This window comes from Cornus florida, unplaced genomic scaffold (genome assembly GCF_030987335.1).
Source record: "Cornus florida cultivar Cherokee Brave unplaced genomic scaffold, ASM3098733v1 CherokeeBrave_3.0.0_Hap2_Chr06, whole genome shotgun sequence".
Classification (NCBI taxonomy): Eukaryota; Viridiplantae; Streptophyta; class Magnoliopsida; order Cornales; family Cornaceae; genus Cornus; species Cornus florida.
In genome coordinates, this window is record NW_026775576.1 from 70,288,576 (window position 1) to 70,298,111 (window position 9,536).

Below are 9,536 nucleotides of genomic sequence, written 5' to 3' on the forward strand. Positions count from 1 at the left end.
TCTTTATACTTAAAAAATGAGAAAATACCACTAAGCTCCATGCCCATATATATATATATTAGTAAAACCGTACGTGCATTGCGCGTGGTTAAAATCTAATTTAAAATTAATTTTCAACAAAGTAATTAAATAATTATTCTCTTAAATAATAATTAAAATTAATTTCTTAAAATAATCACACTAATATATTAATTAAAATAAATAAATTACAAGATTAAATAATGATGACAAGTTACAAAATCTTAACTATAATAAATTAGAAAATTATTATATAAAATATAATTAGTAAAATTCTAAAATGATCAATGAACATAAAATTGACATAAGGCAAACGAGATAAATATAATAATTACTAATTAAACTTTTCAATAGAAATTCAATTATTGATATGTGTCGTTTATAAAAATCAAGACTATATATATATATATATATATATATATATATATATATATATATATTTATTTATAATTCACTAATACTTATTTCAGTAATTGTTGGGGAAGAAATCCGCACAGCCCTGTACGACACTGTTTTCCTGCAAAAAAGATAGGAGAAGATCGATGAATCATGATGATACCGATGCGGTGCCTGCCAAGAACTCTTGAACGATAAAGTCAGTTACCGAAGATCTAAAAGGAAGGCAGAAATTTTCTATATCGTTTTTTGTCAGACCTGATTAACTAGTAGGGTCTTATTTTTATAGCTGGCTTTCCCTCAGTTCGTTGCGAGATTAGAGGAGATTTCTTGGAGAGATTATCTGCTCCTTTGAATTTGAGGTTGTACCGAGGTTATCTTTACCCGGTTCAACCATTTTATCATTCTTATTTAAATCCTCCTTATCAGTTGCCCCCCTTCTCAAGCTTGCTCGTTTAGCTTTGGGAATGTCAATCCTTTTTTTTTTTCACTCCGGGGCACAATTCCCGATGTGAACAGTGTCATCTTGGGTACTGTTCCCGAGGTGAACAATACTTTTTTTTTTTTTGTCTCAGGTTATTATTCCTGAGATGAATTATACATCGTGATACCATTCCCAATACAAATACCGAATCAAGGTTTTGTTTTGGACGTAGGTTCAAACCCACGGTTAACGACTTAATGATATAAAGCTGGGTTTTCTTTGGAAATCCAACATGTAGTTTATAGATTTTCCGAGCTTCACTCAACTCGTCCCTTTAGTTAGGGAATAAATTTTACGAACTTCGCTCAGCTCGTCCCTTTAGTAAGGGAACTGTTTTTACGAGCTTTACTCGTCTAATTCCTTTAATCTGGGAGTTTTTTTTTTGTTAACTTTCCGTAAAGCATTACCACATTAGTCATTCACAGGTAACTTAAAACATACTATTTTATTGCATAAACACGAGGAATCATGCATCTTATTGGTGATTGTGACTTTATTGAAAAATAAGGTGAAATGTGAGAGAGTTATCATCCCTTTAAAGTGTTTTAACTAACATGCCCCAAGTCTTTATTTTAAATGACTTAATGGGGTTGTTTCCGCTGGGAAGCAACTTTTATCATGCTAGCCTTATGAGCTGAGTTGGATTCATCATCCCAGGTCTACTCATCCAGAGATGATCCTGATCTCTCCAATTGGTTGCTGCCCCAGATGGCAATTATTGGGGTTGGTACCTTCATTAGCAAAAAACCTTTGCAAGTGACCCATTCGAATCAGATTTTCAATCTGATTCTTAAGGTTAAAACAATCATGCCTAGTGTGCCCATGATCCTGATGAAACCTGCAATACTTATCTCGAGATATTTTCATTGGATCGGATTTCATCCTCTGTGGCCATTTCAAAGACGCATCGTCTTGGATCTGTAAGAAAATATGGTCAATTGACATATTCAGAGGAGTGTAGTCGGCACACTTATCTGAGTCCTTCTCACGAAATGTCCTATCGATTTTGGTTAAAGAATGATTTCTTATATTTGGTTTCCTTCTCATCCTTGGCACTAGGGGCTGACCTCTTCTCGTCATCTCATTCCTTTTCCTTCCGTGCATTAATGGCGTCTTCAGCGTTCATGTACTTCTGCGCTCTGATCAACAACTCTACCATGCTTGTAGGAGGCTATTTTGACAAGGAGAACAAGAATTTGGATGTTTAGAGTCCTCATATGAAAGCGGTCAAAGCCATATTATCGTCCACCTCTTCTACCTGCAACATCTCTATGTTGAATCGGGAGATGTATTCCCGGATCGACTCTTTCTTCTGTTGTTTCACAGTCAGCAGGTAAGTGGGCGGCCTTTTATACCTCTAACCAGCAATGAAGTGGCTTACAAACTGTTTACTTAGTTCTTCGAAGGTGTCGATGGTTTCTGGCTTCAGCTTATTGAACCAAACTCGTGCTGATCCCTTAAGGGTCGTGGGAAAGGCTCGGCACATGATTTCATCCGGCACAGCCTGTAAATGCATAAGAGCTAAAAAGGTCTTTAGGTGGTCGAGGGGATCTTTGTCCCATCGAAACTTTCGAATGAAGGCATCTTGAACCTGCTAGATGGGGGACATTTCATGATGATGGGCTAAACGGCAAGTTAGTCCTATGCACTAGGTCATCCATGGCCGCAGTGCCTTTCCCTTTCATGGCCAACATCATATCTTCCAATTTCGCCTTGAGATCTTGGATCTGCAAGTCAAAATGGGTCTTCTCCGTATTTTCATTGACTGTTATGTCTCCATGAGGTCGAGAACTTCATGGAAGAAATGGATGATCCACCTCTCTATGTCAGTTCCCGACCTAGCTTTACTCCACTTCGGTCTCATTTCAGAGAGGATTGTTATCCCGATCCTCAAGGTTTCCATTCACATCGTTTGGGTTTGGGAGATCTTGTCGTGGGAAATTATGCTGAACCGGTGGACCCGCTGGGACAATATATTACAGGATCTCTGCATTTTGCTAGATCAACTAGTCCATACCCTAATTCAGAGTTTGGACCTACAGTTCTAACGGCAAGCCGTTCCTGGTCATTTGGGATGTCTGGGTGTTCATCCGACCCTTCCCTTCGACCGGATCCCTGCAATGATGTTTCTTCCCCAGTAACCATACCGGACTATAAACGCATATACCCAACCAAACAACTTATTGATTTAAGGGAATCGTCGTTCCCACAGACGGTGCTAGCAGTTGGGGAAAAAATCTGCACGACCCGATACGACACATTTTTCTTGCAAAAAATAGAGGAGAAGATCAATAAATCTTGATGACACCAGTGTGGTGCCTGCCAAAAGCTCTCTGATGATCAAATCAGTCACCGGAAGTCTAAAAGGAAGACATGGATTTTTTATATCGTTTTTGTCATACCTGATTGACTGATAGGGTCTTGTTCTTATAGTCGGCTCTCCCTTAGTTCATTGCGAGATCCGAGGAGATTTATTGGGGAGATTATCTGTTCTTTTGAATTTGAGGTTGTACCGATGTTATCTTTACTCGGTATCTTATTTAAATCCTCCTTATCCGTAATGAATAATATTCAACAAGTCAATGAATATAATTATTGAATATTTTATTTATCTATTAAGACGTATATATTTCCTTTTATATATTTGATTTTCTAATTAGAGAGACGAAATTATTTATTTTCTTTATGTATTTCCTTGTCTAATTAGATTTTCTTTTATTAAAAAATTCATAATATATAGATTATGTGAGTTTTATAGAAACTCTTCTAAACATCTTATATTAGTTAAAAATAAATAAAAACTCATAATAAATAGGTAATTTGTGTTGAAATTTTATAGAAACTCTTTAAAAAAAATTTTATATCAATTAATAACCATTTTTTATATTAATAAAATATACTGAAATACTGAAACTCTATACACTTTTAATAATAATAAAATAATATAGATAGATATATATATTTCAAAATTTTCACTCTAGCCTATTTAACTATAATATAAAAAAGAGTAATAATAAGAAAGAAAAAAGAGAAAGAAAAAAAGAAAAGCATGAACTTGGAAACTGCAAGCTTGCTTGTCTTAAAAGGTTCAGTGGACCTTATTTTGTGGTATTTGGGTATTTAGAGTCTGCTTAGTTTTTAACTTTTAGAATAATTTTTTGTGTTCAGAAAATTGTACAAAAAAATTACTTGGTTTAGTTTTCTGAAAACTCATTTATAAAAAGACATATATAATTTTCTGAAAACAGTTTTATGTTCTCTAAATTCTTAAAAATTGTTTTTAAAATTACAAATCAAGCAGACCTAGATTTCAAAAGTAATAACCACGATACTCTAAGGGCCTGTTTGGTAGCTGTTTTGTTTTGGTGTTTTTGTTGTAGGGCTTTATTTCAGGCTCAAAAACATGTTTGGTAGCTATTGTTTTGCTTTAAACAGTACTAAAACATTGTCAAAATTTGGGCCAAAATCTTGTTTCAATACTGTTGGCCCAATAAAAGTACTGTAGCGGAGGAAGTAAGTTAGGCCAATCACTGTAGCGGATGAAACAACTGTAAAACGACTTGCAACAATCGACGCGAAATTTTCTCTCCTCTAAAACCCTAGAGTCTGGCGATTTGGGAGGCGACCCAAACGTACCTCACGATATTGAAGAGTGTAAGTCCTTTGAAGCCCTAAAACATTCGATAATAGATTACGAGGAGAGGCAATTAGTTTTCTCTTTTGCAGTTGTGTGAGGCGATTTGAGAGGCGATTAGTTTTCTGTCTCTGTATTCAGCGTCAGAAGGAAGCCCCAATCTTTCACTCTGTTCTCTCCCTCTCAAAATGAAGACGATGCCCTAGTTTTTTAACGTCAGATTGTAGGCTCAATCTTTCACTTTCTTAAAATATTATCCAGTTTGCACTTTCTTTCATGGCGATGTTGATTTTTTATTTTTATTTTTCAATTTCTCCATTTCTGGGTTTTAGTTGAATTTGGATTTGTTCAACCCAGATTTCAATTTCTCCATTTATTTTTAACTTCTATTTCTCTCCATGAATTCATGAATTAATCAGGAATTCAATTACGGAAGCCATTGATTTGATAAATACCATTTTGGGGATGTATTAATCTGTACCCAAATATTTATATCATTGCTACAAAATTAAAATTTGAGTCCTGAGCATTTAACTTTAATAATTAAGTGTTTTTACATATTCAAGGACAAGTCCAAGTGCAAGTCTCGAAGGCGAAATTGGCTACCGAATTGAAAAATTAAAGTAATGTTGCAGAACCTTGGAATCAGGCTGCAAAATCTTGTGAGCCTCCAAATGGTCAGGGTGAACCTCTTGTAGTTGCTATTAAAAAACTTTATTAAGCATTGCTTGCAGGTACTAGCTCCTAGTTTCATTTTGTCTTACAATTTTTAGAAAAAAAATTGCTTCAAATACTGGGTTTTAGATTGTTTAGTGTGTGATTGAGTAAAAGTTGATCATTTATTTGATGCACTTATTATGTTCTAACATTGAGTAAAAAATTTAATGATAGGACATATTGCTAGCATGGTGATTGCGCCTAATATGTGAAGAATTGTAGCATTAGTTTTTATATATCAAAGGTAAAAAGCTTTAGTTCTTTCCTTCTCAGTTGAATGATTGTTGTGCTTGTTATTTCTTTGTTGATCTAATACTACGACATTGTAAATTTGGCTTTAGGATCTAATTGGCATCTGAAATATATAAAATTCAGGAGAAAATGTCATGAAAACTTGAGTTGGTGTGGATGGAAAATTTTGGTAACATGACTAAAAAAATTAATGTTTTTTACTATTATCCATTTCTGATCAAGTGTATGCAGGTTCTTGGAGTAGAAGATTGGAGACAGATAAATTTTGGTATTACTTTTGCACAAAGTAGCTGCTCTCACACTAGAACCCATATTATTGCACTTGTCAATCCAAAACTTTACTTTAGATTTAATGAGTTTTACCCTAATTTAGGTTGAAGCAGGAGCTATCATTGTTTGAGAATTATGTTAGGTTGTATATTTCATTGCATTTTACATTATCTGATGCGTCATCAAACTTTTCTGAATTGTCACAAACTAATAATTGTTTGGTTCATTTGTTTTGGTGATGACTCCATCTTATCTTCATCATGATGCTTAGTTCAAACTATATAGCATTACCTAAAATGCTACAGAAATAGAAAGGAACAGATTTTGTTGTGGAGTTAAAGTCACGGGTTGAGAATAAATACCATGTTTGATTAGGTATTATTCACTATATTCGGATGGAAGTTGATGATGCTGTTTGTAGTAATGACAAATAAAAGGTACATTTGATGTGTGTCCGGGACTTCGGATGACCAATAGTGATGGGATTATTTTATTCTGTTTCCATGGAATTTGAAGGCGCATAATTTTTTAATATGGAGTTGTTCTAGAAATTTGAGTACTTGGGATTTACATACTTTTGGAACAAGGTAATGCCATTGTTTTAGCTTTGAAATAACCGTATTTCATCACATGTGCAGAGGATTGTATTTCTAGCTAGCATTGTCTGATTGCCTGACCCTGCTGCTGTGTACTACAATTGCTTTGTCTAATCTTCTTCATGTGCTTGGTTGTGCATGTGTTTGGTTGCTGCTGTGTACTGGGATTGAGCTTGAGCTTGAGCTTGGGGTCATTTTCTCAAATTTACAACTGGGTTCATTGATCCTTGTTTGGAGTGAATTGGACTTGTGAATTGTGACTTGTACTTCCCATTGCCAACATCTTGTTATCAGTGCCTTGTTATTTTAGAAAGTAGTTCAAATAACTAGTACAATGTGTAAACTGTGTATTGATGGATGTGTTTCAGATCAGTGGCAATGTAAAGTTCAGATTAGTGCACAATATGCCGACAATGTTGTAAATTTATTTTTCAGAAAGCAGTTCAAATAACTAGTACAATGTATTTTTCAGATTATTGTAATTTTTTTTTTTTTTTTTGGTGTTTTGGATTAGTTTATATCATTTAAATAGTAATTTTCAAACTTTGGGCCAAACACACAATGACATATTCTGAATTGAATTAAACTTGACTTATCGTGATTGCATAAAAGTTCAATTGAGATAAGTAGTACTAAAAATACTATTGTTGGGTTAAAAATACATTAAAAATATATTCAGGTAACAAAATTGAAACAGATTATTACAAACAACTTGTAAATAGGTTATTGTAAATAGGTTATAAAAACAAATTAAAAACAATGATAATCAAACATGGTTTATTTTTTTTTTTGTTTTTTTTTTTTTTGGCAGCAGTTGGAATAACCAAACATGCTTTGTTTTCAAAGTTCTTGAAACGCATGACCTACCAAACATGTTTTGTATGTTTCTGTTTTAAACATTTCCACAGCAAAACATCGTTCCCAAACGTGTTTTCGATTTTTTCCCAAAACGCTCCTAGAGCAAAAACACTGTTTCTATTTTAGCTAAAAACAAAATGCCAAAAACAAAACGCATGCCAAACGGGCCCTAAATTTTAATACCCAACAAGAGAGAGTCAAGCACATCTCATTTGTGGTGGAGTAATTTATAAATGTATGGTTTTCAGCGACGGCTCGTGTAGCCAATTCAATCATATAAAATAAAAGCAACACAACGATGATGTATGCATGTAGATTGTAGAGTACAGCAACGGCCCAAAGACCTTTCAAAAAAAAAACTGAATGGCCTAAGGCCCATTCTCATGGGCACATTTCCAAACAAATAGTGCAGTTTTATGGTAGTTTTTAATTTTGTAAGCCCTTACAATCTCCAGCCCACTAAGAGCCCATGATCACGAGCATATACTACTAGTAGTTCTTTCTCCTGTCCTGTCATAGAAAAAAACCATTAGACGAAAGAGAACTTAGGAACACGTGACTTGGACCAAACCACGTGATTCCAATCAGATGTCTCATTTTGACCTTTTTATATTATTCCAAGTTGAGCAAAAACACATGCCATTCACTAGGAGGAGGGTCCTCCATATACGTCACTCAATGGAAAAAAAAAACCTAGGGTTTATGAAGTCAAATTCTAGAAGTGTCCCCACGAGTTCCAAAGTGCAACAAGTATCAAAATCCGTGATTTCATCACTACAAATTATTGTAGTGTGAAATTTTATTTGTTGAATTTCGTTACTTTTAGTTTAAAGGTGGATTCACACCATTATAATTGCGAAATTTACTAACTTCACCCACGTAATAAAACCGTGGAAAAAATGTGAGAGGAAATGATTTTTACCCCATATTCCTAATGCAAATTTCCTTGTTGACAGAGCTACCTGCATCACAACAAAATTTGGACACATTTTTCAACCAAGGGACCAATTGGGTTTCCAATATTTGTCATAACATAGAGAGGTTTAATTTGTTCCCATTCTTATCTCAACGAAATTTTTTTCCATTGCTGTAAGCTTGAGTATATGATTCTACGGATAAATTATTAGATGGTCTGGGATTACATAGTCCCGGCCAATTACATACTATCACACAAGTAAAAATCTGTAAAAATAAATTAAAAAAATTGACACAATTATATACAAAAATGCATGTGATTGATCAAGACCATGAAAAAAATTATCTACTCCCAAGTCTCCCATGATCATGAGCACCCCGTAGCAACTGGACACTTCAACAAACACGCAGTCTCGGCCCTGATTAAGAACATATGAACCCATAATGTACGTGCATACCCGAAGATGGCCCTTATATCCTCATAAGAGATGCTTTGCTTTATTTTAGTCTTATAGGCCTTTTAATGTCCAGCCCATAGATTTTGGGTTTCAATCTGGTTTAGTGGTTTCTAGTATGTCTTCACATCTTGTTCCTTTAGAGACTCTGAATTCTCACAATTTATTTTGATAGGTAAAGGAGATATCACTGACCAGAAGACCCTTGATATATTTGGCAGCATAGAATTAGTGACTTGAAATTAAAATGAAAGAAAAATTAGTATCAATTCTAACGTAGCTAGATTTTTTCAATGCTCTCTCGTTACTCCTTCAGCAAGAATATATACATATTTATTAGTTGCGCTCGACCAACATAAAATTGGAAGTAGTATGTCCAACATTAAATTATACAGCTAATTATATTAAATAATTTTTTTTGAATTTTTAGAAGACAGTTACGTTGATACCAAATTAATAATTATTTAAATAATTTAGAAAAAAACAATGATAAGTAGTTGGAAAATAAAAGAGCAGAATGAAAACCAAACCATGGATGCAATGGACATAGAACTCTATTTTGAAGACAAATAATTATTGTTTAGACAATCCCAAATATTTCAAACAAGAAATAGGAGAGGAGAAATAGCGTCCGTTAGAAAGAAGAAGTTGCTTTCCCCTTGTACCCACTTTAGCACTTCCCGGGACCACCATGAGATGTCATCTACATTTCCACTTTTGTTCCATATACAATAAGGGCTCCCGTCATGTGCATAGAATCTTTGTTTTGATTTCCTCTCTCTCTCTCTCTCACACAGTCACACACACACACACACATTTGCCATCTCTCTCTCATCCACTAGTGCATTTATCAAAGGAGAATCAAGTGTCGGCCCCACCTAATGGTCAATTCTTGTAGGCTACCAAAGAAAGAGAGCCAGATAATAATGAGGCCTCTCTAC

General features: G+C 34.5%; 1 long non-coding RNA gene across 1 annotated transcript; it reads left to right on the top strand.

Annotated features, from left to right (window-relative positions):
• The first annotated feature begins 4,433 nt into the window (after positions 1-4,433).
• Positions 4,434-6,843, top strand: LOC132311931 (uncharacterized). The gene is made up of 2 exons (XR_009483139.1): positions 4,434-5,266; positions 5,424-6,843. It is a non-coding gene; the product is annotated as an uncharacterized LOC132311931 (long non-coding RNA).
• The last annotated feature ends 2,693 nt before the right edge of the window (positions 6,844-9,536 follow it).